At 47.3% G+C, this 23,880-nt stretch overlaps 1 protein-coding gene across 6 annotated transcripts in view; it reads right to left on the reverse strand.

Moving 5' to 3' along the window:
* LOC103348942 (uncharacterized) overlaps nt 1-4,455 on the reverse strand; it is a 130,390-nt gene extending 125,935 nt beyond the window's left edge. The window contains exon 1 of one of the 6 annotated variants that reach the window (XR_016213187.1): nt 3,835-4,445. The gene's annotated coding sequence lies outside the window, so the exon portion shown is untranslated. Of the gene's footprint in view, nt 1-3,834 lie in introns of all 6 variants that reach the window. The other 5 variants (XR_016213189.1, XR_016213188.1, XR_016213190.1 and 2 more) reach the window with 5 other exon arrangements.
* Between the last annotated feature and the right edge of the window lie 19,425 nt (nt 4,456-23,880).

Below are 23,880 nucleotides of genomic sequence, written 5' to 3' on the forward strand. Positions count from 1 at the left end.
CGCTGATCCGATGGCAGGAGCCAGGAGCCAGGTGCTTTTCCTGGTCTCCCATGGGGTGCAGGGCCCAAGCACCTGGGCCATCCTCCACTGCACTCCCTGGCCACAGCAGAGAGCTGGCCTGGAAGAGGGGCAACTGGGACAGAATCCGGCCCCCAACCGGGACTAGAACCCGGTGTGCCGGCGCCGCTAGGCGGAGGATTAGCCTAGTGAGCCGCGGCGCCGGCCCATTTTTTTTTTGTTTGTTTGTTTGTTTTGTTTTGTTTTTTTTTTTGTTTTTTTTTTTTGACAGGCAGAGTTAGAGAGACAGAGAGAAAGGTCTTCCTTCTGTTGGTTCACCCCCCAAATGGCCGCTATGGCCAGCGCACTGCAGTCGGCGCACCTTGCCGATTTGAAGCCAGGAGCCAGGTGCTTCTCCTGGTCTCCCATGGGGTGCAGGACCCAAGCACTTGGGCCAACTTCTACTGCCCTCCCGGGCCACAGCAGAGAGCTGGACTGGAAGAGGAGCAACCGGGACAGAATCCGGCGTCCCAACAGGGACTAGAACCCGGGGTGCCGGCGCCGCAGGCAGACTTTTAGCCAAGTGATTCACAGCGCTGGCCAAGGTTCAAATTACTAAACAGGCTAGTACAATTATATAATAACTAAAAATAACAACCATTTATGTACCAAGAAGAAAGTAGAGCACATATATGTCATTAAAACTATCAGAAATACCTGTGTGAGTAGTGCTTGATTTCAAAATAAACTCAGGAGCAGGTGTTGCCGTGTAAAGGGTTAGGTCTCTACTTGGGACGCCTGCATCTCATCCTGGAGTGCTGCTTGGCAGCCCTGCTCCACAGCGAATCCAGCTTCCTGCTAACGCACCTGGAAAGCAGCAGGTGAGGGCACAAGCAGTTGGGTACCTGCCACCCACACGGGAGATCTGGGTGGAATTCCAGGCTCCTGGCCTCAAGCTGGCCAAGCCTCACCTGTTGTGGTCATTTGGGAAATGAACTAGCAAATGGAAGATCTTCCTCTTTCTCTCTGCCTTTTGAATAAAGTTTAAAAGAAATATAAATGCCAGGTTTTAACTTATTTAGGATCAGACGCAGGGTATTAGTGGGCCTTTTGTCACTGGAATGAAACACCTGCCATGGGCTGCCTTTGAAGGAAAGAGGTCCGAAGAGCAGAGTGCAGGCTCTGGGGGCAGCATGGCGGATGGCACATGTGGGAGCAGGTGGTCCCCTCTTCAACCAGGCAGCCAGGGCCTGAGCGGGACCCAGTATCATAGTGCCTACCTGGAACCAAGGTCCCAAATACAGTGGGCCCTGGGGGATACTCAAACCTCACCCAACCACATTTAAAGCACAAGCAAGAGAGAGATTGCTGGGTCTCAGCATTCAACGGTTTAGAGGTCTACAAGTTTATGTGTACTGATACAAAATCCATTTTTTTCATAAAGTTTAGATAAAATCCAAAACATCAGACTTTATTGCCCTCATTCTTAACTATAAATCAATAAGACAAAAGTATAAAAGGTAACAAATTTCACTATTGTGGAACTACCACCTGTAAGTGAATAATTATACTTCTAATGAGCCTCTGACTCACAAGCTAAAAACAAAAGTTACAAAACTATATTCAATAAAAGGAGGAATATCTTCCAATTTTAAAAATAGAGCATAAAAATTAGAAAAAACTCAAATTAATGAAATAAAGTGCACAGATAAAAATAACAAAACTTGGAAAAAGAGAAACACAAATAGACCCAAATTGCATTATTTAAAGTTGCCAGTAAGAAATCAAGCATCTTTAGCAATCTATAAAAGGAAAACACGGCAAGGAAAAATAAACAAGATTAGAAATGCAAAGAAGGCATGATGCAGTTGGAAACTCCCTCCCTCCCTTTCTTTCTGTAATTCAGACTTTCAACTAAATACATAAATATACATTTTAAAAATTTCTGGTAGATTCCTCAACTCAAGTACAGTCACGTCCTGGTCATAGTGTATGTTTTCACCTTTTGGGCTTGGGCTTGGCCATGAGAATTTCTTTGCCCAATAACATGAGCAGGGGTGAAGGTTGCTGGTCAGAGCAAGGACTTGGGAGCCTTCAGGTGGCCCTGACCTCTCTCCCTTTGCTCTGACACAGGATGAAATGATAGCTGGCCAGCCACTGCTCTCAGGAGGGGTGAGGGACACAGGCCACAGACCTGCTACCCAAGACCAGCAGGAATCTATGGCCCCCAGCAGACCAGATTCATCAGAAAGACCAACCAAAATGAGCAGTTTCTCACTATAATCCGCAGACCCATGAGAATAAAACACCCTTGTTTGAGTCTCTGAGCCCTGATTCAGTTTGTTATCAAGCACTACGAGGGAACGCTAACACATACCGACCTTATTACATTTTTCCATCATATAAAGCACAAATGCAAGGAGATCTCATAGCTGATTTGTTAATTTCACATTCAGAAAATTTCAAGGTGAAGTACATGTTTCCCAGACAATGCTAAGAGGAAATAAGGCTTCTTAGCTCATTTTACTAAAGCAGACACTGTAATATCAATTACCTGAAACACTGTTTAAGAAAGGAGAGGGAGACAGAAAAATGAGAGAGAAAACTATGGTCCAACCTCATTCTTTTTTTTTTTTTTTTCTGGACAGGCAGAGTGGACAGTGAGAGAGACAGAGAGAGAAGGTCTGAGAAGGTCTTCCTTTTCCGTTGGTTTACCCCTCAATGGCCGCTACAGCCGGCACACTGCACAGGCACACCACACTGATCCGAAGCCAGGAGCCAGGGGCTTCTCCTGGTCTCCCATGCGGGTGCAGGGCCCAAGCACTTGGGCCATCCTCCACTGCACTCCCGGGCTACAGCAGAGAGCTGGCCTGGAAGAGGAGCAACGGGGACAGAATTCGGTGCCCCGGCCGGGACTAGAACCCGGGGTGCCGGCACCGCAGGAGGAGGATTAGCCAAGTGAGCCACAGTGCCGGCCGAAAAATAAAACTTATAACTTACGTAAGGTCACAGAAATTAGCCAGTGGCAGAGCTGGGCGTCCAGCGGCCGCCCCTATTCTCTGCTAGCCTATTGAGCCGCGGTGCCGGCCCCAACCTCAGTTTTGAACATAAAGCAGCATTCGTAAATAAATGAGCTACAGATCTTCTGATTAGGGACCTAGCATATTAATTTACAACTAATCATAACTTCTGACCAAGGAGAACTGAAAAAGGAACACAGCATTGGTTCAAATCTTTCTCCTTCTGGTCTAACAGCTCTGCGCATATAGATTGACTGACCTTGTCCCACAACTTGGAATGCTCTGCTATTGGCCCTTCTTTCTCTTTCCACTTAATTTGGGGTCATTTTTCCCCTTACATTCTTCTGTTACCATGACGTTTATTCCTAATATTTCTATTTTATTTTTATGCTAATGAATGTAACCCATGTACATGAAAAATAAATGAATCAAGTTGTTTTGGAGCATACTGCTCTTTGTGTATTAGATCTTGTGTACATCTCCATATCCAAAATCCTCCCACTAAGACTGCAAATTTTTCTTTTCATATTTGAAGCTGGATTATCACATATACACAGATTTGGGGTTGTGCTTTCTGTTGGAAAACACCATTATAAATTGTTTTCCCTGTTCTCAAACACTAGTCTGTGCCTTAAAGTCTACGTTCCGTGCGTCATCATGTCAGCTTTCTTTTGCTTGGTCTCTCGAGTATATGTTCCCCCATCATTTTCTAGGACTGCTTGTGTCTTCATATTTGGGAAGTCTCTTATGAATGGCCCACAGGCAGCTTCCAGCTTCGGGCAGCCCGACACTCCCTGGAACGACACAGTCCACTCACGTTTGCTGGAGACGCACAGCTGTACTTCCAGGTCCTGCAGGAGCCCTCGGCCCCCTGTCGGGGGCGCTGTGGGCAGGCAGCCTCCTGGGCTCAGGTCCTTCGGGCCGGCCTCCGCTGCAGGGCCACTTTGAGCCTGGCCTTCCTGCTGCTCCTGGTGCAGCGTGCCCCTGGTGATGAGGCCAACTCCGAAAACCTGGCCTGCTGCCCCCGCGGGAGGCAACTGTAAGGGCAGCGGCTGCTCCAGGGCTTCCGGCTGGGTTGCTGAGCGTTCACTGGGCCTGCGTTTCAGTCCAGCCTCCCCCTCTGCCTACTGACCTCACGCTGGGTCTCCTGCTCTAAGTCAGGGCCTGTGACGAAAGCCCAGCTGGTCTCTGTCCCCTCACCCTCAGGGCTGGGACCCAGCTCTGCGCTCAGAGCTTTCAGCCCTGTTCTCCTTCCTGCCCTAAATGGCCTAACAATCCATTTGTCTCTGCAGGCAAGGCCTGGGGAATGCTTTGAGGCAGGTGTTTCCAAAGTGCCTGCCTTGGAAACCTTTACCTAGTTCATGGCCTCCCACCCCCAGCTGAATTCAGTAAAAACTCTGTGCATTTGTGTCTCCTCAGCTTTCTCACGTTCACTCCAGACCACGCCCGACAACCTCTGCTGATCTTCTCCTAACAGAGGCTCTCCCTGCTTGGGGAAGCCCAACGTTCTCCTCGCTCAGAGTCAGCAAACTATCCCAGCAGAAGAAAACAGAACAGCTGGAGCTCACCAGTTCGCCTCACAGATTCCTCTCTGGGATTCTGGTTGTGCTATTAATCCCTGTTTACATAGCTCTCTGAGACACTCATAAGCAGATTAATAAAAATGAAGACGGCTTTTCTAGCCATTGCATTAGGAGAGAAGTGGGATGACCAGGGAGTAAGTTTAGGTCTGCTGAGCTGGACGTCAGTGCAAGCGCCCACATAATTCTATCCCGCTACCTGCCAGTCAAGACTCCCTTTTTCCTGGGATACAGCTGCTTTATCCGGGGACTACGGGAGGAACGCCACGAAGTCAGGGCTATCACGCTCCGCGTGGATCTTGTGGAGATGCCATATAACGCCCAGGTGGCTCAGCCCTGGAGAGGCACCGCCCCGACCTCGTAAAGCAGGCCAGCAGCTGGGAGGGGCTCGCGCCTCCCACCCCTCCACAGGTGCTGCCGGGTGCCCTCTCTCTCCCCTTCCCCACCCCTCCTCCTTTCGGGTGGCCTTCTGGCCCACTGCCTATTCGTGATGGGTATTTCCCTGTGTGGGGCACCCCTTGCTCAGGGAATGTTGTGTGTCCACTTGCTCACCTTTTCAGCTTTGTTACCATTTTTTGCACCTTATATGTGTCTGCACCTTGAGTGCTCGTCTGTGTGCACGGAAAGAGCCTGGAGTGGGAATAAACACAGCCCAGCCCACCTCCAGAGCCTCGGAGTGCTGTGACCTTCTCCCTCCTACCTGCCATACTCTCGTCCCCTCTGCACCTACCCAGTTGCCATTGCTTTCAACCCTCTTCCATCCTGTCTTGCCCTCAGCCTCCACTTTAGTAGAGGAATGTACTTGGCCTTCCTGTCTGATGACAGTAGCACCGCATTTCCCCACCCCTTGTCTCTCTCCTGTGCAAACGCTGTTCTAGACAATTCTGTACACAAACCACAGGGAAGTGCAGCGCTGGCGAGGTTGGTCCCCAGCTAAAAGATCTCCCTGGGTTTCTGCTACCGTGTAATGACAACTTTTTGTCCTCAAAATAGCTCGTTTAATGATAACGTTGCCCATTTGTCAACCAAACCACTGACACCCCACACACTGCCAGTGTTTGCCCCTTTTCCATGCTAGTCCCCCTGTGGGCATGCACAATGACACATGTGTAATCATTTCCCCCTGAAACCTAGGCCTGCTATAGGCATTTGCCTTGGACACCTATGCTTGATTCCAGGCAATGTTTAAATGCTGCTTCATCCATGAACTCTTTACTTACACACCAGGAAACCTCATGACTTTGCCTGCTTCAAAATTTTCCTGGCATGCAGTTTTTACTGGTTTTGCCATTTATGAAATTCCCTCTTACCTTGCATTGATTCCTGAATCTACACTTGTAAATTTAAAATTTCAAGCTCAGGGACCTATTTGTATTAGCAAGTAAAGTAGACATTTTAGGCACTTTTGCATAGTGCAGAACAACAAACTTCTTTTTTTATTTATTTCAAAGTCAGAGCTAAACAGAAAGGAAAAACAGAGAGAGAGAGAGAGGTCTTCCATCCAATGGTTCACTCCCCAGATTACCTCAACGGCCAGAGCTGTGCCAATCCGAAGCCAGGAGCCAGGAGCCAGGAACCTCTTCTGGGTCTCCCCTGTGGGTGCAGGAGCCCAAGGACCCGGGCCATCCTCCATGGCTTTCTCAGGCCACAGCATAGAGCTGGATCAGAAGAGGAGCAGCCAGGACTAGAACCAGCACCCATATGGGGTGCTGGCACCCCAGGCCAGGGCGTTAACCGGCTGCGGCACAGCGCCAAACCCCAACAACAAACATTTCTAAGTGCATGAATGAATCACACAAAAGTGATCAAAGAATCAGCTGCAGTCTAATTGTACAGATTTCCCAGTGAGGGGCTGATGTTGCCCTGGCCCACTTCATTTCTTTCCACACGTCTGCAACCAGGGGGCAGGAGGAATTCCTAACAGATGTTCACATGCTCGCCTTTCTAGTTTCCCTTTATCACCTTAAAGCCATTATGTAGAGAGACACAGTGGAGGGAAAACACAAATGTTGTGCTAACCAACTGTCTTAATTCATTTTTCTAAAAGATGTGTTAATTTATTTGAAAGGCAAAGCTATAGAGAGAGGGAGAAAGAGAGATCTCCCATCCGCTGGTTCACTCCCCAAGTGGCTGTAACACCAAGGGCTGGGCCAGAAACCACCAGTCCTGTCTGGTTTTGCCACGTGGGTGGTAGTTGCCCAAGTATTTGCACAATCATGTTCTGCCTTCTCAGGTGCATTAGCAGGGAGCTGGATCAGAAGTGGAGCAGCTGGGACTCAAACCAGTGCTCCACAGTGTGGTTGCTGGGTTACAAGTGGCAGCTCAATCCACTGTGCTGCAAAGCCAGGGTTAAAGCTGAAATATGCAGTTTTCAGTCCCTCAGAGGATTAACAGACTCCAAACGAGGAGTGTATGAGGTCACTCTTGGAACTCATGCAGCTGGATAGCTTACATTCCTACAAAATCTTCCCAGAAACAATGCCACCCTAAACAAAGTGGTTCAAAGTGAATATCCTTAGTGTTAATGTAAAAATGAATAATTAGGCTGGCACCGCCGCTCACTAAGCTAATCCTCCGCCTGCGGCACCAGCACACCGGGTTCTAGTCCCGGTCGGGGCACCGGATTCTGTCCCGGTTGCTCCTCTTCCAGTCCAGCTCTCTGCTGTGGCCAGGGAGTGCAGTGGAGAATGGCCCAAGTGCTTGTGCCCTGCACCCGCATGGAGACCAGGGGAAGCACCTGGCTCCTGGCTTCAGATCAGCACAGTGCACCAGCTGCAGTGGCCATTGAGGGGTGAACCAATGGAAAAAGGAAGACCTTTCTCTGTCTCACTCTCTCACTGTCCACTCTGCCTGTCAAAAATAAATTAAAAAATAAAATAAATAATAAAACCAGGTAATGTGATCTTTGAAGCACCATTTTAAAAGATCAATGAAAAACTTTATAAATGAGACAAAGAAACATTTTTGCCATAGCTGAACCCCTTTCTCTGCCACTGCCAAATATCTACTGTCCTGTTCTGTAAGACTCTGAGTCACATGGCTGCAGCGAGTCTCTGTCATTCTATGTCAAAAGCCCGTACGCTCGCCGAGCTGGGGGAACGCAAGCACAAGGGTCCCCATCCTGAAATGCTTTATTTTTTAAAGATTTATTTATTTGTCTGAAAGCCAGAGTCACACAGAGAGAGAAGGAGAGGGAGAGGGAGAGGGAGAGGGAGAGGGAGAGGAAGAGGGAGAGGGAGAGAGAGAGAGAGAGAGGTCTTCCAACTGCTGGCTCACTCCCCAGTTGGCCTCAATTGCTGGAGCTGAGCCGATCTGAAGCCAAGAACCAGGAGCTTCTTCTGGGTCTCCCATTGAGTGCAGGGGCCCAAGGGCTTGAGCCATCTTCTACTGCTTTCCCAGGCCATAACAGAGAGCTGGATTGGAAGTGGAGCAGCTGGGACTCAAACCGGTGCCTATATGGGATGCCGGCACTGCAGGAGGCGGCTTTACCCACTATGCCACTGCGCTGGTCCCCTGGAATGTTTAATAGCACAGTGGAAAGAGGTGATAAGAGTAGAACTTTTCCAGGGCCAGCACTGTGGCATACCAGGCTAAGCCATGGCCTGCCAACACTGGCAACCCATATGTCCAGGCTGCTCCACTCCCAATCCAGCTCCCCTTTAAGGGCCACCCACGTGGGAGACAGGAATGAAGCCCCTGGTTCCTAGCTTCTGCCTGGCTGTTCTAGTTAACTGGGGAGTGAACCAATGAATGGAAGACCTCTCTCTCTCTCTCTCTCTCTCTCTCTAACTCTGACTTTCAAATAAATAAATCTTGTTTGTTTTTTTTAAAGGCTTTTCCTTTACTGGAAAATCTGTATACCCTGTTTTGGTTCTATCTACCTAAACAAAAGATAAAACTACTTAATTCAGTGAATCTAGTTTAAGAACAGACAAAATAATAAATGTAAATAAAGTAATTTCATGTTGTGATTTGCATAACTGCAAACAGGTACTCCCTGCCCCTAAACTCAAGAGGAGATTGAGGGGTATCAGGGGAAGACGGGCAGGGTGTGAATGTGGGCCCTGAAACGGGATGGCCTGGGCCAGGTGTCCCGCTCTGCCTTAGGAGGGCAGCCCTGTGCAAGTCCCAGGTGCTCCTCTGCTTACACTGGGTTACCTCCTGAAGCAGCAATCAGAAATGGAAAATATCCCACGTCAGAAACTCACCTAACACACCTGCCAGCTTAGTCTAATAAACATCAACGTGCTCAGAACCCTCTCGTCAGCCCAGGGCAGTCATCCAGCACGAAGCCCCGCTGACCGAGTCAAGTATGTCCTGGGGCTTCCTGGGGGCTGCACTCCGCCTGGCTGCCAGCGGCACAGCCAGGACTGGCCCAGGAAAAGACACAAAGTTCCAAGTAGGGTTTTACTGAATGTGCATCACGTCCACAGCACCCTAGACCCAACACTGTCAGTCAAACCATGGTGAGTTGGGGACCGTCTGCAATTCAAGTCAAGGTGTCTGGAGACTGTTTTCCTTGATTGGGGTGTTGGTTCTTGGGTGCCTGCACTTGTCCATACCTATTTAACTGAACACCTCACATCTGTGGGTTTATTTTCATAACTTTTCCCTGAGGAAATTGCTTAAAAATGAGCATGACTGAATTTAAAATTTCCCAGAATGAAGGGAAAAATCATTAGTTATTATCACACATGTTTGCCATGTAGTTTAAATGAGCAAATACATATAAAATGACCCATATATCATAATTATTAGTATCTGACGAAGTGATAAAAATTTTGCAAGGTAAACACTACTATTGTTTTTTGTTTGAGTTAATGAGGAAACAGAGTTTCAAAAGCGTGCCCTAACTTGTTAAAGATGCGAAGCTGACCTTTCAACCCTGCTCTGTGGAATGTCAATATTTTATTCCATTGTGACCTCATCAGGCCATTGGCCTGGATTGGACGAGCTGTGTAAGAAATTTTGCTGTGTCTTGTAGCTTAACTGAGGGAAGACAGCTCCTGGGTTTGAATGTTTAGGAAAAATATTCTGAGCACACACAATTCAACTTGGGAAGTTTATAATTCAAAATTTTATGACTGAATTCAGTGAGGGAGGGTCAAAGCATTAGGAAAGATGGGAAATCATTCTCACTGTGTCAGTTTCAGGGAATGCTCTGATCTTTCAAATCTGTTCGAACGGGCGCATTTCAGACAGCCTAACAGATGCTTCTGCAAAGCAGGTAAAGGACTTTGTGCATGTCATCTGTGAACCCATGGGGACACACCCACCCACACACACGGAGCTGGCTGCAGACGTGTTGGCCTTTGGTGTGAATAGTCTGAGAGCTGTGCGGCTCCACTAGGGGGACCTATTTCCAGTGACACTTTGTAGACTGTGATTCACTTGAAATGACATTCTTAAATATTGATCTAGAAGTGCTCCCGAATCCCGGATCTCTGCTACATCACAGCTGAACTGAGTTCCACGTTTAGTTCATTGCCTTCTGCCATCCAGTGAATGTGGGGCTGAGAACTCATAAACATTCCAAGTAACAGACCACGAGCTTTGATTTCTATACCTTGATTCCTTCTCTCTGATATTTGGAATTTAAAGAAGTTATCTAAAAGTTTGTCTATTCTTTCAGAACCTCACTTAAAACACGTAAGTATCATGGCGTGGCATTCACCCTAGCAGTAGAGACACCTGTGTCCGACATCAGAGCACCCGGGTTTGCTCCTCAGTTCTGCTCCGGTTCCAGCTTCCCTGGGAGGCTGCGGCGATGGCTCAAGTTATCACACTCCTACCTCCTGGGTGCAAGTCCTGTATCGTGCCCCTAGCGCCCAGTTTGGGCCCTGGCTGTGGGAATCTGGGGGAGTGAACCACTGGATGGGACTGTGCTCTATCTCTTTCTGAAATAAATAAATAATAGAATATATTAGTAGCAGTATCTTCATGTCAAAACCAATACATTTCTCTTGTCCATTCATTAAAATAGGACCATACAAGCAATCACATCCAGGAAGGAAAATCCTGTGCCCAGAGTGACTGGCACACAAGGGCGTCCTGAGAAAACTTTCCGTCTAGCAAAGGGAAACAGTTTGTACAGGAATCACCAGCTTAGAAACCAATACTGGAGGATGACGTTTAAACTGAAAAGGTTACTCGTTCTGAACACGGAAGCCAGACTCAGAAATTTCTGATTGCAAATCTGGTATTTGACACAGTAAAGACACAGGGGTCGGACGGAGCACAGTCCAGGGGGATGAACAAGAACGAACCAGACACAAGAGCACGGAGTAGAGACTGAGAACAGAGTAACAAGTGAGCAGGCCTGGGGTGACACTGCAGGTCTGGGGTACAGACGGGAGGCAGGCAGAGGAGGCCGGCTGGGACCTGCCCGTGAAGGGCTGACAATGCCAAGGCCAAGAGTTTGGGTCTGGACAAAGAAATTCTGGTCCTACCTTTGTTCTAGGCATCAGGAACCCTGAGGGCCTCCAGGAGACTTTTAGGGAGGTCAACATTACCTTCATAATGATACCAGGACATCGCAGCAGGTGTCACGCTCACTGCCTCACGGCACAAGGCCGAGGTTTCCGTGGAGCTTCCTGCAACATGTGACATGCAACACGCAACATACAACATCACAGCAGATCCACTGCAGAAGCAGAGGCAGGAATCCAGCCTTAGACCAGACCTTAAAGAGATTTAGAAAAACAAAGCACGTGCCATTCTCAGTAACCATGTATTTGTTTTGGAAATTGTGGCTATTCTCATAAAATATTTATATTTCATGTAACTATTATCAGTATATGAAAATATATTATTTAATATTTTTGAAGGGGAGCAGCAGCTGGAACCCAAACCAGAGCTCCTGAGAGACCGCAACGTCACAGGCAGTGGCTTTACCCGCTGTGCCACAACGCCAGCCCCAAGGTTCTCATTTCTCATGGGCTCCCAGGAGAGGCTGCTGGACCCATGGCCACCTGGCTGCAGGCTTGCAATGCAGTGTCAGGCCCAGGCAGGCCCCTGAGTTGGCAGCTGTGTGTCCCAGGAACCCTGGGTCATCCACACGCTCATAGACGATTACACAGGAAACGCAGGTGTAGACTAGGAAAAGGAGCATGCTTCCAACTTCAGTCAAAACAGGAATCCCCCGCTCCCTCCCTGGGCAGAAGGCAGCGACACCCTCAGTGCCTACACAGTCTGCCATCCCTCCAAATGAGAATGCAAACAACTCAAGCGGCACAGCTGGCACACTGAGGCTCACTAGGCGGAAGCCCCTGTGTCAGTAATTTGCAAAGAAACTGAGGGGCAGGCAGGCAGCTGGCGAATGGTACAGCAGCGGTTTCACCGCACTCCTGAGCTCTGCGCCATTTCAACAGCACCACAGGAGGGCCTGCTGGCCCTGTGCCACCTGCTGTGTGCGTGTGTGTATGTTTAAAGTAATTGTTATTCTGTTTTTGTTGTTTTTTTTTTTTTTAAAGATTTATTAGTTTAATTTGAAAGGCAGAGTTATGGGGTGAGGGAAAGAGAGAGAAAGAGAGAGAGAGAGAAGCTCCATCCCCGGCTTCACTCTCCAAATGGCTAAGCAGGAGGGCTGGCCCAGGCAGAACCAGGGGCCTGGAACACCATGTAGGTCTCCCACATGGGTGCGGGCACCTAAGGATTCTGGCCATTTTCTACTACCTTCCCAGGTGCATTAGCAAGGAGCGGGATCGGAAGTGGAGCAGCCGGGACTTGAACCAGCACCCATGTGGGAGGCTAGCATTGCAGGTATAGGTTTAATGTACTGCACCAAAATGCTGGCCCCAGGGCCAGCGCTGTGGTATAGCAGGTAAAGCTGCCATCTGCAGTGCCGGCATCCCATGTGGGCTCTGGTTCAACTCCCGGCTGCTCCACTTTCTATCCAGCTCTCTGCTATGGCCTGGGAAAGCAGTAGAACATGGCCCAAGTGCTTGGGCCTCTGCACCCGCATGGGAGACCTGGAAGCTCCTGACTCCTGGCTTCAGATTGGCACAGCTCCAGCCATTGTATCCATCCGGGGAGTGAACCATCAGATGGAAGACCTCTCTCTCTCTCCCTCTCTCTCTCCCTCTCTCTCTCCCTCTCTCTCTCTCCCTCCCTCTCTCTCTTTCTCTGCCTCTCCTCTCTGTGTAACTCTGACTTTCAAATAAATAAATAAATCTTTAAAAAAATGCTGGTCCTGATTTCTGCTATTAATATTCCAAGACACATCTCCATGCACATATGAAAGAAATCTACAAACGTGGCCAGTAAGAAAAATGCCACAAACCTGAGTACACATGCTTGACCTTGCCTGAAAGTCAAAAAGCAAGGGAGTGAATTCACAGTGATCCTGGCCCCGGTCTGTGTTTAGGAACTGCTGACCCCTGTGAGGACTGGCTCCCACACGGGAGATGATGGCCATGGGCAAGGATGACAACTGCACAGCTTTCTTGCCGTTAGCGGCATGGGGGGGGTTTGGCCCGGAGCTCCGTCTGCTTACCGGCTCTGGCATCTGCAGGGCTTTCTCAGGCCCGTTTTTGGGTCCTGAGGGACAATCCCATCCAGCTGCTCCCTTGCACTTCCCTTTCCTGCTCCTGGGAGAGGTCTGAGCCCTGCCAGCCTGGGTGCCCGAAGAACGCTCTATGAAAGGTGCAACAGCACCCTCTGCTGGCCGGGCCTCGTGACAGCCATAGAGCACAGCTGTGGTCTCCCTGGCGTTAGCACCCGCGTCAGTGGATTTTATTCCCATAGCCTGTCTTCTGCTGATTTTGTTGTTAACAGCAAACACTGGTATTTAAAATAATGTTGAAGAGTAAAACAACACGCTTTCAGCAGACGAGTTCCCCAGGGGTTGGCTCTCTTTTTGTGATGCGAGGTGTCAGATACCACACTTTGGTTTTCAGCAGGAAGGGATGGCCCAGCACACCCTCCATCTCACTTGCTTGCAGGCCCTCGCCTGCATCCTGTGTCTAGCAAGGCCTCTGTGTGCTGGCCACTCCTTGCGCACCAGTCTACCCGTGATCACTTACGCATGGTGTGACTGTGAATGACCACAGTCCCTGCTTCTGTGGACTACAGCGTGGGTGAAGATGAGGAAGCAGATGCAACCCTGGGGGGAATTTTCAATGTAATTTGTCTAAGCCACGTGACCGTCTGTTGTTCAGCATCCTCTTTCTGGATTGGGACAGGAAAGAACACGTGAGAGAATTTCAAAAATTTCATGGGAAAAATGGAATTAAAAGCCAAGCCTATTCAGGTGCAAACATTGCAAATCCATGTGTAGTTTTTTCACAGTGTCCATTTTAGAAGAGCTTAAATTTGTTAACATAAAAATTATACACATTCATGGGATAATATGTGACATTTTATTACATATGTACATTGTGTAATGTCCAGTCAGGGTAAATATATTTATCCTTTCAAACATTTAACATTTCTTTAGAGTGAACAATCTAAAATCCTACCTTCTTGCTTGTTAATAGAGAAGTGCACAGTGCATTAACATCACCTCTAGTCACCCCCTGTGCTGTAGAACCCCAGAGCCTCTCCTCCTACCTCGCTTTAACCCAGTACCTGTCACTCACCTTCCCCCATCCCTCCCTTCCAATCCCCGCCCAGCTTCTGGTAACCACAACTGCATTTTCGACTTCTAGATTCTGGATTCTGTGTGAGTGAGATCATGGCATATTCGTCTTCCTGCGCTTGGCTTTCCAAGAACATTTTTGCACCAAAATAAGCATCTTTTAATTTCATTTTCCTGTGATGTTTTTCAAGTACCTTCTTTTAGGTAGATCAGCGACTGCAGGGACATTGTCTACTTGCTCCATTACTCTTAGCCGAGAGTTTGGCCAGAGTTGATTTCAATGAATGTTTGTGTCGCTCCCCCTCTTCGTGGAGGAACGACACAGGACCCTGCGCTGTTCTTTTGTCTGCTCGGCCCTCCCCGGGTTTGCTGCTGGTTCTTCCCGGGTTGGCTACTATCCCTTCCACCTCCGTGGAAGGGCGGTTCCCCCTGGCCGCTTTCCCCACTTCCGCAGGGGAGCGGCACTCCGCCGGCCGGCTCTCTGGGGGCTGCACAGGTGTTCCCTTAGATGTTCCTCGTAGATGTTCCTGGTGCGTGCCGTCTCTCTCCTCCTTTATAGTCCTCCTCCACCAATCCCAACTTGGCTGCCCACACACCGAGCACGCCGCTCTCCTCCAATCAGGAGCAAGTCCCACAGTTTATTGGCTGAACTGGAGGCAGCTGCGTAGAAGCTGTTTTCTCCTCTCCCAGCGCCATATTGTGGGAGAGCAGATGCATAGAATAAGTCTTAATTCCAGTAACTCAGTCCAGTCCAGGTTGCTCCCCACAGTTTGCTAAATGCTCACCTTCTCTGTTAATGAGGCCACTAGGCTACACTCTGGGCAACTTGATTCTTCTTGGCTCTCTGGACCTTGCTCAGAGAAAGCAGAGAGCCATCCCAGCATGGGCCAACGTTGCTACACTGGTAGTGGTTACCCAGGCAACTAGGAGGGATCTTCAGAAAGTTCATGGAAAATGCATATTAATCCACTAGGCATGGGGTTCAAATTCTTCTTGTACCAAAATAAACATCTTTTAATTCGAATTTTCCCATATTTTAGAAGCATGCTTATAGGAGTTTTGAGGATACATGTAGACTGATTACTAACGAGCACCTGGAATGATTAAGGTCCACGTAGGTTACCAAACAGAAGAGTTTGGACACATTCCCTGGTATTTACCATCTCTGGTGTAGATACAGAGAAATTGTAATATTTGTAAAATTTGACTAAAGCAAAATGTCCTCACGCAATGATATGAAAACGGAAGCCAGAGCAGGAATCCACACTCTGTCCCGGGGTGGATGTGCCTGCCCGTGAGGAGACTCGGCTGACGCCCATCACAGAACTTGGCCCTGGAGCATCTCCCCAGGCCGCTGTATGCGCGTGGTGAAGCTGCGTAGTAGGCACGCGGCCCGCCCTGGCACGATGGCGCGTGACAGCTCTGCCTGGGGCTCCTTAGCTGGCCTGTTGACACGGAGGGGAAGCCGGGCAGAGGACAAGAGCAGAGGTCCCGCGGGGAGATCGGAGGGGAGGGAAGGCAAGCCCTAAGCGAGCCCTCATCCACTCGCGGGCTGCGGCTGATTCACTCCAAGATGGAGGGTGATTCCCACTTCAGCACAGTCAGGAGCACAGCTCTACGAGCGGCAGACAGGAAAGGGATGATTCGGGGCCCAGGGCCCAAGGTGACCTTCTCCGAGAACAGTGCAGAAGGCAGAATGCCTCTCCCTCTCCCTCTGCACCTGGGACCCAGTTTCACAAGTGGCCTCACTCGCTCTAACCCCACGGCGACACACGCCAACACACATGTGAAGGCTTGAGTACTGGAAGACCAGTTCACAGAAGTATCACCTGTGCCCCTACAGGCCATGGTGGCAAAGGTCATCACAGCCAACACGTACAAGCACACACTGTGTGCCTAAACCGGTGTCAGCATTCCACCTGCTGGTCGTTTCAGCAGCAGGGAGGAGAGGAGAAAGATGGCAGAATAAGACTCTCCAGGGATCCTCCTCCCGCAGCAACACCAGGCTGAATCCAGCTGAGAGATCTCAGAACCTCGTAATGTAATAAAGAGAGAGGAGGTCCTGCAGAGGGCGTGAAATTCAGCTTTAGAAAACCCGCACCCTCCCCACCTCAGGACACACGATGTGGCCGGGGAAGGAGAGGGGTCTTCCTCCAAGATCTAGAGCAAGACAAGAATGCCCGCTTTCCTCACTTCTACGCAAGACAGCATCGGAGTCCTAGCCAGAGAACTAGGCAAGGGAAAAAAGTAAAAGGCATGCAAATTAGAAAGGAAGAATTGAAATTTCTCTATGTTCAGATATGATCTTATATATAGAAAATGCTAAAGATCCAACCAAAAGCCTGCTAAATCTCAGAAACAAATTCAGTGAAGTTGTAGGATATACTATCAACATGCAAAGATCAGTGGTGTTTTTATACACTAATAGTGAACTGTTTGGGCCCAGCCCTGTGGCATACCGGGTAAAGCCGCCGCCTGCAGTGTCAGCATCCCATATAGGTGCCAGTTCGAGTGCCGGCAGCTCCACTTCCGATCCAACTCTCTGTGAGGGCCTGGGAAAACAGTGGAAGATGGCCCAAGTCCTTGAGCCCCTGCACCCACATGGGAGACCTGGAAGAAGCTCCTGGCTCCTCACTTAGGATCGGCTCAGTTTGGGCCATTGTGGCTATTTGGGGAGTGAACCAGCGGATGGAAGACCTCCTTCTCTCTTTCTCTCTCTCTCTCTCTCTCTCTCTCTCTCTCTCTCTCTCTGCTTCTCCTTCTCTCCCTGTATAACTCTGACTTTCAAATAAATAAATAAATCTTTTTTTTTAAAAAGTGTGCTGTTCAAACCATACTTTACAGCAGCTTAAAAAATATAGCAACAAACTGAATCAACGATGTGAAAGATTCATGTACTGAAGACTATCAAACACCTATGAAAGAAATTCAGGGAGACATTAGTAAATGGAAAGATGTCCTGTATTTATGGATTAGAAGGAGAAATATTGTTAAAATATCCACAATATCCAAAGTGATCCAGGGACTCAATGATAGTCTGATACAGATACCAATGGTATTCTTCACTGAAACAGGAAAAAAATCCTAAAATTTGAATGGGACTACAAAAGACTCCAAATAGCCAAAACATTTTTGAACCAAAGGAAAGGAGCTGGAGGCATCAAAATGCCTGAATTCAACATTTACTACAAAGCTACAGTAATCAAACAAAATGGCACAGTACCGGCCTAAACACAAATAGACCAGGAGAACAGAACAGAGATCCCATAAATAAGACTGCACATTTGCAGCCAATTGATTTGCAATGAAGATGCCAAAAACACAGCACGAGGAAAGTGCAGTCTCTCACATAGAGAAGGATAGAAGGATCCAGTCCTGGGAAACTGGATCCATGTGCAGAAGGATGAAACCATCTTTCTGAGTTGCCAAAGTTAATTAGGAAAAAAAAAAAAAAGGATTGAAGATTTAAACGTAATAGCCAAAACTATGAAACTACTAGAAGAAAACAGAGTAAATGTTTCAAGACACTGGAACGGACAGGATTTTCAACAAGACCCCAGAAGCACAGACAACAAAAGTAAAATTAGAAAACTGGGATGACATCAAACCAAAAAAAGGAACAAATTAACAGAGCAAAGGGATAGCCCATGGGGTGCAGCTCTGAGGGTAGCGGCTGTGCCTGAGACACCAGCGTCTCATGGGCACCTGTCACGTCCTAGCTGCTCCACTTCCAATCTAGCTCCCTCCTGACGGCAGAGGAAAAGCGGTGGGAGATGCCCAAGTGTATGACCCCTGCCCCCATGTGGGAGACCAGGATGAAGCTCCTGGCTCCTGGCTCTGGTCTGGCCCAGCACTGGTCATTGCAGCCATATGGGGGAAAGAACCGGCAGATGAGAGATCTCTCTCTCTCTATCTATCTTTGGAACTCTTTCAAAATAAATAAATAAATAGTTTTAAAAAACCAGAAAGATAATTCTACATAATGGGAGAAAACAAATGCAAACAGTACATCTGATAAGGGGTTAGCTTCCCAAATTAAACAACTAAGCAACTCAGTAGCAAGAAAATATTGTCATTTTTAAAAATAGCAAAAGACCTGAATAGATATTTCCCAAAAGGCGGCAGACAAATGGCTAATAGGTACAAGAAAAATATGCTCAGCGTCACTAATCTTCAAGGAAATTGAAGGTAAAACCACAATGAGAGGTCACCTCACACCTGAAAAGAAAAGAGAAAGGACTGCACGTGTTGGTGAGGATGCTGAGAACAGGAGCCCGGAACAGTGCTGGTGCAAGTGTAAGTTAGCACAGCCAGTACGGAAAACTGTGTGGCGATTCCTCGCAGCCTTATAGAAAGAACTTGCAGATAATGCAGCAGTCCCACTCCTGGGGAAATCAGAACACTGCAGACAGCTGCTCTCTCCCTTGTTCACTGAAGCACTGTTCACAACCACTAAGAAACAAACCACCTAAGGGTGCTCCAGTTGATGAGTGGATGGAGACAATGAGCTGCCTACACAAATGGGACAGTACTCAGCCACAGAGGGGTGTGAGCCGGTCATTTGTGACTACATGGGAGAACCTAGGGAGTATTGCAGAAAGGGAAATGATCCAAGCACAGACAGACAGATGCAGCCCTATCTCACTCACCCGTGGAACCCGACAGAGTGGAGCTCATAGGAGCACAGAGTAGAATACTGGCTGCCAGAGGCTAATTAAGGCGGTTAGGGGAGAGGGGCGGGGAGGTATTGGTCTAAGTATACAACCACAGTTACAAGACAGAAGGGACATTTGCTGAAACGTCCACAACAGGTGAATATGTAGAGACAAAAAGCAGATTAGTGACTGTCAGGGCTGTGGGGCCCCGGGAAGAGAGAGACGGCAGTGACTGCACCTGGTCAGGGTGTTGTGTGTGTGTGTCTGTGTGTGTGAGTCTGTGTGTGTGTCTGTGTCTGTGTGTGTGTGTGTCTGTGTGTGTGTCTCTGTGTGTGTTTGTGTGTGTGTCTCTGTGTGTGTGTGTGTGTGTGTGTTGGGGGGAGATAATGATAATGCTCTGAAGTTACTGTGGCCGTAGTCATACAGCTCTGCAAAAAAACCTCGAGACCATTGGTAGGATATTTCTCAATAAAGCTGTCTTTGAAAACTTAAGTAAAAATACTCTTGGTACACATTTCCAATTTGCTCTTGAATTGATAACCATATCAAGAAAATATTGACAGCACCAAAATGAGGCAGGCCCTATGAACTTGCCAAACTGTATGGTACAGCTCGATGCTCAAGAGAGGCGAGGGGATTTCCCCTGAGGTCACGGTACACACGACCCGCCGACCGAGCACCTGAGTGCTTTCAAGCTGTCTTCTGAAAACAGAAAGGGAGAACTGAGGGTCTTCCCACTCCCAGAACTGTGCTCTTCATACCCAGTAAATACTAAATAGGTTTATTCATTTGATAGTAACTGCCCACGAGGGCACCAGAAGCACACGGTACAAGTAAACAGCTGAGCACTGCCTTAGAAGTTCTTCATTTCAAATCCTTGGCTGTGAAGCTCAGGAGCAACCGCACCCTTATTCAGTGTTACTCCCTCTGTCAGTATTGCAGCCTGGTCTAGAATGATCTGACCCCATTCCACCTTTCCTCTGTTGACTGAGTGAAGATAGCCAAGCAACACGTTACATGAAATGAAAAACAATTTCTTTATTTGCTCCTTGGAGGTGAAGGAAGATTTTACATTGTTGAGAATGTTTCAGATGCGAGTTTTAAGAGGAAGCCACGGTGTAGACACGGATGTGATGCGACTGTGGATACCGTTGTTAAATGGGGTAGGGGCGACTCAAAGAGATGTTGCCTCATGCGTTTCAAGCAGCTGTGTGCCAAGCTTTCCAGAAAAGAGAAGCAGAAAATGAGTTTGGCAATTTTCCTTTCTCCCGCAGAGAAATAGTTATGAGTGGCCAGCAGATGCCACTGTTGTCAGTAGATACTTCTTCAAGGTTCAAATACAAAAAGAAAATGAGGCATTACAGAAAATGGGTAAGATGTAGCAAAGCGATTGTGTTATCTTTAAAGAATAAGGGGATGACAGTGTTGCACAACTGGATCTTATTACTTCCTGTTTCAAAAAACATCTAGTTCATTCTTGGTAGCTAAAAGACGTGCACAAAATTAACAGGAAAAAATTAACAGGAAATGGTGAGTCTTCTGTGTTTGAAAATAATAGTTGTTTTTAAAAGTTAGAAGTTTAGGCAATGAACTTGGTTGTTGACTGCTAGCTAATGTATTAGCCAAGATACATTCCATCCTGCTTTGACAGCAAGGAAGAGGAAAACACAGCAATTCTGTTCCTTTTTCTTGTTGTTGTGGCATCTTAGAGCCGTTCATATTCATCAAAGCAGCTCTCAACTGTAATGAGCCGTCCTGCACAATTTGTTATGTTATTACGCTCTATGTCAATGTTGTGTTTTTAAAGTAACATAAAACAACTTGATGAACACAGATCTAACTGTTATTTTCGAGAAAAAAAGTACATTAGTCATTTTCTTCTTCTAAGGCAGCTTCACAGATTCCGCAGTGGGCTGAATAAGATGTTAACTAACTCTCCAGAGATATTCGCATTTTTCTGAACATCGCATCAATTCCTCCAAAAATCCGAAAACTACATTTCACATAGTTTTTTCATGCATTTTCATGTGCAGCCAATCTCCTGAGCATTTTAATGCATTCACCATAAAACACAAGCTGTAACCAGGTGGTAGACACTCTGATATTTGCTGTCTGGGGGTTCAGAATAAATACAGTTTCCACTCTCAGGTGAAGTCAGAGGCAGAGTGGAAAGGAGAGCTTGGTGTGTAGACGGATCTGCACTGTGCTACACAGTTTCTGCGTTACTGATAAATGGATCCATACATCGGTGATGCCCATCAGGTGTTGTAAGGAACAAAGAAGGACGGAGAGTATCAAAGTCTGGTACAACATAGTGGCTGCATGAGCCTGAGGGCTCGCTTTTAGGCAGATAACACAGTCATGGAGAGCAGGCAAGATGTGTGGTCAGAACTTTATTCACTCAGAAAGCAGAGAATGATAGATGACGTAAGAAAGGAAGAAAACACAGGTAACATTTGAAAGATGTTCCAGACAGATCGGTCTGGGAGGAATTTATGGAGGAGAGCGCGTTCAGTGAACGTGTGAGAGAAGGCCAAGTGGTTAAAGGCAGAACCGTGAGATGATTCCACAGCAGACAGAAATATAGTGGGGCTCAGGAGGAGTGCAGGAAGCAGGGCGCTCTCCGCACGCCCCCTCCCACCAGCCAACTCGAGTCACTGGGAACTGAAACACTGCCAGGCGGGTAAGTGGCAAAACTTTGGAATCTGTTAACCACATCACAGCTGTGTAAGAGAATAGCTTTCTTCCTAGGAAGCGCACGCTAAAGAATTAAGGGGTAAAAGGTCACGAGCTAATCAATCTACTCTTAAAGGATTCAGAACAAATAACACGTGCTAACACGTGTGTACGTCTTCTCACATAACACGAGAAGAGAATGGTAAGCAGATGTGGCAAACAAGCAACATCAGGGAATGCGATTAAGGGGGGCAGTTCACTGTACAACTTTTTTAGTAAGTTTCAAATGACATCAGCATTTACAGATGGAGATTAAAAATGTGTAGGTAACTTAAATGAACTCAAAAGAAGACAGAAAAAGGGGGAAAGAATTTATGAGGGAAATAGAACACAAATAACAAGGAGTCAGACTTGGGTCAAACCATATCAGTAATTGGATGAAGTGTAAACGACCTTGAATTCTTTAAGACAAATAAGGAAAGATTCTTAAACTGCATTTAAAAGTGAAAAACCATGGCCAAATTACACGCCAATTTCCAAGGGACACATTGTAAAAGCAAAGGTAAATGCTTGTTAAAAATAAAAGAAGAATGTGAATTAATGCTATAACTAGTACTCAAACAGTACTTTACACTTTGTGTTTCTGTGTGGGTGCAAACTGCTGAAATCTTTACGTAATATATACTAAATTGATCTTCTGTATATAAAGATAATTGCAAATGAATCTTGATGTGAATGGAATGGGAGAGGGAGCGGGAGATGGGAGGGGTGCGAGTGGGAGGGAAGTTATGGGGGGGGGGGGGCCACTGTAATCCAAAAGCTGTACTTTGGGAATTTATATTTATTAAATAAAAGTTAAAAAATAAAAAATAAGAGACATATCATGCAAATACCAATCAAAAGAAAGATGATGCCATTATATTGATTCTAGGCAATGCAGATTTTAAGGCAAGATGCAGTATTAGCGATAAATGCAAATATCTCATGAAGGTAAGATGGTCAATTTATCAAAAAGACGTCACAATCTTAACTAGACATGCATCTAGCAAGAGAGAGCTTCTAAATCCATGAGGAAGAACTGGCAGAAAAAAGGGAGAAAGCGACAAATCCAAAATTATAGTTGAAGAATTTAACACTAATAGTCACTAATAATTTATATTATGGTAATAAAAATAATTGTTATACTGAGAAACTCACAATTGATTCTATAATCAGAAAAATGTTTTCAATGATTAATAATGTAATTAGAAAAAATCAACAGAGATGCAGAAAAGAGTTGAACAATGCATAAACTGGACACCATTTTCCTTACTAGAAGACCGCACATAATTTCTGAAAAGTCCTCACTCTTTGCCAGTGGCTGTGGAGTGCGTACCAAGGCAGATCCCGTACCGAACCTTGACTGAGCCATGTCACTGCACTTCCTGGAGCCAACCCCTCCCTTCCCAGCTCTGTGAAGACACCAAAGGAAGTAGCTCAAGCAGGGCCCAGAGGAGAGCACCTGTGGCTCCGTGGAAGGGGAGCTGGGGCCTCTGGAGTGAACTGCGAGGCTGCAGAGACCACCAGGACACCCGCTTGCAGGAGTGATGCTGAGACGAAGGAGGGGGAGCCAGCAGGGACAGGGGAGCGAGCTGGGGTGTGCTTGTTCTGACAGGCGAGGCGGGCAAATGGGTTCTGACGGAAGAGAAGCACGCAGTGAGGAGGGGAGGACAGTGGTCATCCTGGGGAGTCCTGGAGAAGTCGGAACGGGAGCAGCAGGACTGCAGGCGGAGTGACTAATTCTGGATAGGAAACCCTTTTTCTTAAAGAATAGAGAAGGGGCTGGCGTTGTGCTGCAGCAGGTTCAGCCGCTGCCTGCAATGCCAGCATCCCACAGGGGCGCTGGTTAAGCTGCGGCTGCTCCACTTTCAACCCAGCTCCTACTAATGCGTCTGGAAAAGCAGCAGAGCTTGGACCCCTGCCACGCACGTGGGAGACTTGCATGGAGTTCAGGCTTCTGGCTTTGGCCTGGCCTGGCCCTCGCCATTGCAGCCATTTGACATTTGGAGAGTAATCCAGCAGATGGAAGATCTCTCGTAATGAAATATAAACCATCTCTATCTCTCTCTCTCTCTCCAGAATAAATGAGTAAAATTAAAAAGAAGGGAAAAATATAGCTGCCGGGAAACACTTCCTCTTAAACGTGTGACATACAGAGAATTGTCTACACTGCTTGTTAATAATTCACAACACTTAATTTAAGGGGTTGTACAAGACAGGCTTCAAAAAGTTCATGGACAGTTGGAATTAAATTTTTAGATTAAAATTGTTAGATCCCTTCGTATAACACAAAAGCCTGATTTTTGACAAGCAAGCCTCAAGTGCTTTAAGTCACA

The sequence above is a fragment of the Oryctolagus cuniculus genome, chromosome 9, assembly GCF_051225735.1.
Source record: "Oryctolagus cuniculus isolate XC-2025 breed Fujian yellow rabbit chromosome 9, ASM5122573v1, whole genome shotgun sequence".
NCBI lineage: Eukaryota > Metazoa > Chordata > Mammalia > Lagomorpha > Leporidae > Oryctolagus > Oryctolagus cuniculus.